The following is a 6,987-nucleotide window of genomic DNA, read 5'->3' as shown; positions in this document are numbered from 1 at the left end:
TTTTTTGGCTCAAACCTCCGCTTTTGGTGAGAAACATCGAAAATTCATAGAGAAATCGCTCACCTGAGGTTTAAAATACTCGATACAGGTAGGAGTACCTCCTTACCTTACTGGGTTTTCTAACAGGCTGGCACCAAAGAAAACGAGTTCTATGGGAGGATAACTATTTCACACCACTCATAAACGGTATTTATATATTTACTTGGTACGAATTTATATGTAGTACGAGAGTATATTGATTTTCAAGCAGTATTATAGGCATTATACGCATTGTTTCACTCACTAACTAATCACCATACCTGACCTTTTTTTTCCACATTACCTGATCATCATTTCTGACTGTTTCTTCCTCTAATACTAAGTAAAGTTTGTCCTCCACATTATCATTAATTGGGGAATCACTCTGGCCCTGATTTTCGTACCGTGGCATGACATGGCTTTACTGGCCAGGTCATTGATAACAGGTGAATTGCTGAGACAATGGCGTTCAGGGGGGGGGAGGAGGTCATGCTGGGTAAGGCATTGTCCCTGCCTGGCATCTTGCAGAGGAAGGTGTCACGTGTATACTGACCAAAAATTACTCGCAAAAATTGAAAATTGTGCAAATTAGGGACCTTTCAATTGATTCGCGTTTATGTACGTTGACGGGATTGGCAATGACAAAATGTGTGGACATTAAAGAACGTCGACGGGACGCTGCGGGTTAAAACAGTTATAAATCGATTCATTTCTTCTCTCCAGTGAACGTTTAAACCTGATCTCTAAACAATATCATTCAGTATAAGAAATGTAGGCCTATCTGGGTCTGGTGTTGGATACAATTTTTTTTTTTTACTTTTTTCATTAGCTCCTTCTTTACAATGACATATCCTAAAAGGGACTGAATCATCTGAATTAAATCGTATGTAGGTAGTGAGAATTAAATAGAATTACATAATCATACTAAACTGCTTTAATCAGATCAGCTTTGTTCATCAACAAACGTGGTGCTCGGTGGTCTTATGTCAGGACGGTATTCCATAGCATCAGTTACAACAGATGTCTGAAGGCCTTTCGGACATGTTACGCCACAAAGAGAAGGAAGTTGGTCATCCAACCTTAACCTACCATGTGCCGGCCAACTTGGAACCCTCATGGAACTGTGGTGCCAGCCAATTTTCGACTTTTTCTGGGGGGCTAGATAAGTAAGAAATTATTAGCAAACATGGAAAACATACTTAAAAGTACTCACAGAAGCCTAAAAGGTCAAATTTGAGATCTATTCATCCTCTTCCATCAGCTGAAATGTTCGGCATTTCTCTGACACCTAGTGAGTTAGAGTGGTTGATTGGCGTTTTCCTCTTGGGTAACTATTCCAAATTGTGCAGGGACATGCTCAGAAGGTACATAGGTGATGTTCAAACTGTCCCCAGGCATAGTGATGTGGGGGGGGAGCATTATGACATGTGAGTGATTGGCAATCAAGTAAATGTTCGAAAATGTGGAGTTAGTATTTTACACGTGTAAAAAAGTGTTTGCATAGTCCTTATCAGCATCATCATCTGGTGAATCACTTACACCATTACTGGGGACCACCAGGAGATCGTCAGTCTCATGTTTTGAAAGACCTCGGTGTGACATGATGCTCACTCACTCTCAAAGTCAGACTGAGGAGACCACTTCCCACTCGGCATGGAGGAGGCGTGGATGGGTTATAGCTTCTGTACCAGCCCTACAGTGGTGCAGGACTATGCCTACCAAAAATCTTCCAAATTGGAATTTTCGAATTTTGGTGATTTCTTCAACTGCAGACCGTATTACTACGGCTGTGGCAGTTTGTGCTCACACATGGCAGGCTGTATTATTATGGCTGTGGCAATTTGTGCACACACATGGCAGGCCGTACCATTATGGCTCTGGCAACGGCGGGTTAAATGCACTGGATTGCAGTAGCTTAGTCTCCGTCCCCTACACCTCGAAGGGGGTAATATGTGGCTGTCTGTTCTGTTTTATGTTACCAATTTAACTTCCTCCATCGACAATAGTCAAATAATATCCCTGTTATGAATTTCGTGCATTTATGTATTTTACGAATTTTTCAACACATTTAATTAAGGCCAGACTGAAGATGCCTTACTCACATGTCAAGGTCAATGTACAGTATAAGAAAGATGTGTTACGAGTTTATCCAAATTCATTTGGAATATGATCCTAATATTTATTATTATTTTATTATTGTCCGTCATTTTCTCTAACTATATCCCTTTCATATTTCAGGTGAAAGTGAATGAATGAGGAGAAGAATAAACTACTCTACGGTGATACCTCCATAAATAAAAAGTGGATGAGTACATATGGTGTTTTTAATTTAAGAAGAAAAAACAAGGCGTGTAGTAAGAAGTTTCTTGATTGTGAGTGAAAAACAGAAAAACAGTATGGTATTGGTCCCAATGAATTTATATTATGTTTTAGACGACTAAAAACAAGCAGAACTAGCACAGACGATTTAAGTGTTTTTTGTGTTATTACTCATAAGAAGAAATGAACATTATGTTAGGCCTCCTTCTTGAGTTAGGGTGAAAACCAGAAGAAAAGTATATGCTACGAAAATCAGTGTAATGTTGATTGTCTTAGAAGGGAGGAAAAATGACAGAAGATGGTTAAGCAAATGAGATTATTTAAGGATTTTGAACAAGCATTGTGTATGTTTGCATGAAAAAAAAAAAAAAAAAAAATACCTGGCAGAGTTATGACCAGAAAAAAAAACACAATACACAAACTGTGATTTTTAAAAGGTAAATAATATGAGTATTCCATTAAAAAAAAAACACACAGCTTTTGATACATAAATGTGATATTGTAAAATCCATGATCAAGGACCACATGATGGGTCAAAGCCTTAAAGGACAACAAACACTATAAGTGATCAAAAAACTCTTCTTCTAGGGATTCCGTGAAAACTATAACAAACACACACATACAAGGTGAATAAGCATATGTCATGTTTTACAGCAAAATCGAATAAGGCTTCCATAAAAGATATACTTTAATCTGGTTAACCAAATGTGAGTTTGAAAGCTCAAGAAGAAGAAAAAGCAGAGTATACAATATGCATTATAACAGTCGTAAGAGAAAAAATACCTAAAATATTTATTAACTGCATACTTTATGTAACTAATTTTTAAAGCCTAATAATCAATGAAGGAAGGAGTAAATGAGTAAATTTAAAACCTTAATACAGGCTCAAGCAGACTGTGTTCAAATACTTTTCTGAATTTCCACGAAAACCATTGAACAAAAAAAAAAAAAAAAAAAAACAGTAAACGTGTATTAACCCAAATGACAGAATTTTTTTTTTTAAGAACATGAGGTATTCTTTATAACCTAACTGCAGGTAGTGACTGCATATGTCTGAAAATGCTTCCTCCTATAATTATGTAAAACTTTCTTCCATGAGTTATGTAAACAAAAAAGCAAATAGAAAAGGAAAAGAAAACGAGAGGAGGGACTAAAAAGGCGAGAGGACGGAAGTGAATCTTGCGAAGAGATCGAGCTATGTATAACACAACACCGGCCTGACGAGCCGGGGGATGATGATGTGGTGGAGGAACAGTAGGTTCTGAACATGTCCCCTTGTAAGCGGATGAGGATGAGTTGTCAGTTTACCATGGAGGTTCTCGCTCCCTGCATCTCCGCCGTGCATTCAGTACTAATGCTACTTCTGCTTGTCACTCATCTGCCTGGTGAGTACTCATTGTATATTTTCTTTTCCTAATATTATATTTAATTTATAGATGGAACAGTTCGTAAGATTTTATCATTTCTGTTTGCCCCATCCCCCTTCCTTACTGCAAACTCCTCCTGCTGCTCTCACAGACCCTCGTGATTACTGATATCTGTTATTTGCATTGTAAATCTGTTTGCTAGGCACGGCACCGGTTTCAACCTTTAGTATTGCATATTTGGATGGGTATATATGTGATCCAGATGAAGGTCACAAGCACCATATCGGCAGTGTACAAGGTTCACCTCCATTCCCAACACAGTGTTCACGATAAAAATTTAACAAAGTGCATGACCACAGAAAGTGGTAAACATCATTAACCGGCACGCCATCCACTCACTCGATATAGTGCTGCTCTCGGATGACTGCCCTTTCCTTTCTTCCTTCCTTCTTTCCTTTCGTCCTCTTCTGTGTCTCATTCATTTATTCTTTCCTCTTCTTTATGCCTACAGGTGACTATACACTTTCTTCTCCTGCTTTTTGTTTTCCTTATTCTTTCATTTTTCTTCTGCCTATAGGTGACTCTACACTAAGTGACAAGCCAAATGGTTTCCTATACACTAGGCAACCATTTACTACGCTGGGTGGTAACCATATAACTAAATTATGGCGCCTAGTGGTTTAGTGGGTAATTAAGGCGCCCCAGTCGGACTGAGCCTGTGCAGGTTTATATCCAAGGGATGGTTGGGATTTATTGCTCACGTAATGCCACTCATGGATGAGTGAGGCTGGTCACTCTCATCTTAAATGTCAGGACCAACTTGCCTGGCCCCGGGCTCCTGCGCTCCTCCTGCGGCAGCACGGGATTGGATGATGATGACCACAGAACGGCACATGGGGTTCGAAGAGGGCACATATCCCTTGCCTCGCAATCCCGAGCCTGCAAGACAGTTTCCATAGTCTTCACCATGTTGAGGGGGTGGCTTATTGAACTTTGAGGCACCACAGGAACTGCATTTGGAGGTACGAGGGCCGGGTGCATCCCCTCTCCTTGACCTCCGCAGTCATATCCACAGGCTTCAAAATAAGAGGATCGAATTTCGAAAGTGTATAGGCATTGACTTAAGTAGGGCATTATGCCATAGGGACTACAGTGTGTGTGGTTGCTCAGGGAGAGGCGCTGGACTGGCCTAAACTCCCAATAAAATAACCTCATTCTATGAAAAATGGATGTCTTAGTGCCATAGTTTCTCTCTCTCTCTCTCTCTCTCTCTCTCTCTCTCTCTCTCTCTCTCTCTCTCTCTCTCACGACCTTTGTCATCTCATTCAAAATGCTGCAAACAGGGATCTACTGTTTATTTATGTACAAGTACCTTTGTGCTATGATGTACAGTTGTGTGGTAATGTACGTTGCATCAGTACGTGTGTTGTGTGTTGCCTCATTAGTGGTGGAAATGATGGTATTGTAGGTTACTAGTGACAGGCAATTAGAGGTAAAGGTATGCGTTTGTCACGTACATGTCAATAAATTTCAGTAAATATTTTAGGCGGCTGAACATTTATTGTGTAATAAGTGGAATAAATTACATGGTGAATGATGCTAATGATGGTAAATGTGTTCTCATATATTATGTCAGATTGGTGATATAAAGCAGTATTATTATTATTATTATTATTATTATTTTTGCAACATATGATAGGCAACAGAATATTTGGTGTTTGAAACGTGGAATGAATTGCTTAGTACACGGTACTAATGATGACAGATGTGTTCCCTTATATTATGTCAGGTTGACGATATACCAGAGTATTTTTTTTTTCCTTTTTTTTGGTCACAAAGAAAAATTGTTAAAGGCTCAGTCCTCAAGAAATTGTGCCCTCCAGAGACAGTTGCAATCCGTTACGGAAAGAACGACTGCAGTGCTGTATTTCAGGTAACGACGGTTGATTGTATTCGTCTGAGAGTAAAATACGAACCTGAGAGGCCTAATACAGTCAGTACTAACTCTTTCATGGTGGCGACATACTTAGCATCCTAACTAACGCCAGATGATTTATCCAGTTGGGGGTAGGTCATAGGAGCCTGGGAGTATTTAAAGAGCGGAGTCATAGGTACAGTGAATAAACATTATGTTTCCTTTATTTCTGTGATAATTGTTGAATGGACAAGCTTTCCTTTGCAGCGAAGAGTGTTGAGTGATTATGAAAAATTTATATCCATATACTGACTTCTTTGCATCTTGAGAGGGGTAGCCTGGACGAAAGGAACTCCAGTCGTTTGCGTCTCAAATCAGTAAAGATATAACTAAGTAAAGGGGTAATTTGGAGCCCACTATTGTGTTTCTGTTAACTGGATGGAGCGACACAAACATAGTGTTGATCCAGGAACCAAACTTTCTCACTCTTCTCCGCGACTCGCAGTACCGAGGAGGTGCCCACCTCAAGCACACATCGGCTCACTGCACGGTATGGTCCTGCAAGGGTGACTGTTTGCCTGCGGTTTATGGATCTGCTCTGTCAGACAGAACGACTTTACTCTGCTACTACTCAGTAACGACCCCTCTTCCCATGACACAAACCTACTCTCTTGCTTACTCTCGCACCTTATTTCTGCATCTCGATCTCTGGCTTCCTCCTGCTTTTACTCTTCGTGCAGAAGAGGGTGAGTTTTCTCCTCGTCACCCCTTTAGTTCGATGGCTTAGTGGATTTCTACTTCATTTTTGTTACTCCCAAGTAGTTTATCAGGCCAAGGAGAAACTGTCGAAGTGGAAAGAGGTTTCAGTATAAAATATCGTGTCATTGTAGAGAAAAGAAGTAATTATGTTCCAGTGGAAAGCAATGCATACCACTCGAGAGAGAGAGAGAGAGAGAGAGAGAGAGAGAGAGAGAGAAGGGGAGGGGGTGCTTATAAGCATATGTTGCTTATTAATCTGGTGCCACACAACTAACGGTAACAAGTCAGGGTCATGTTGTAACAAGTGAAGTCGTGTTACGATCTTGTATTTTTTTTTAGAGTCAGTGTTATAACAATATTATTAGTTCTGCTATTAGAGTCCTCTTGCTAGGCGACGTTCTGTTAGGAACTGTGAAATTAAGAGTTGTTACAATAGTGCTGTAAGGAGTCGCTCTGTTACGATTTGTATTATTAGTTGCGCTATTTGTAGTCGTGCTGTTAGTATTCGAGCTAACAGTTGTGCTATTGAGAGTCATGTTATTGCGAGTTATGTAATAGAGTCGTTCTACAGGGTGAGTCGTGTCTTAAGTAGCACTGCTGTAACAAGCT

Source organism: Coenobita brevimanus, chromosome 14, assembly GCF_032717465.1.
Source record: "Coenobita brevimanus isolate Jiangsu-jjx chromosome 14, ASM3271746v2, whole genome shotgun sequence".
NCBI lineage: Eukaryota > Metazoa > Arthropoda > Malacostraca > Decapoda > Coenobitidae > Coenobita > Coenobita brevimanus.
The sequence above is the reverse complement of the archived record's forward strand: the minus strand, read 5'-3'. Positions refer to the sequence as shown.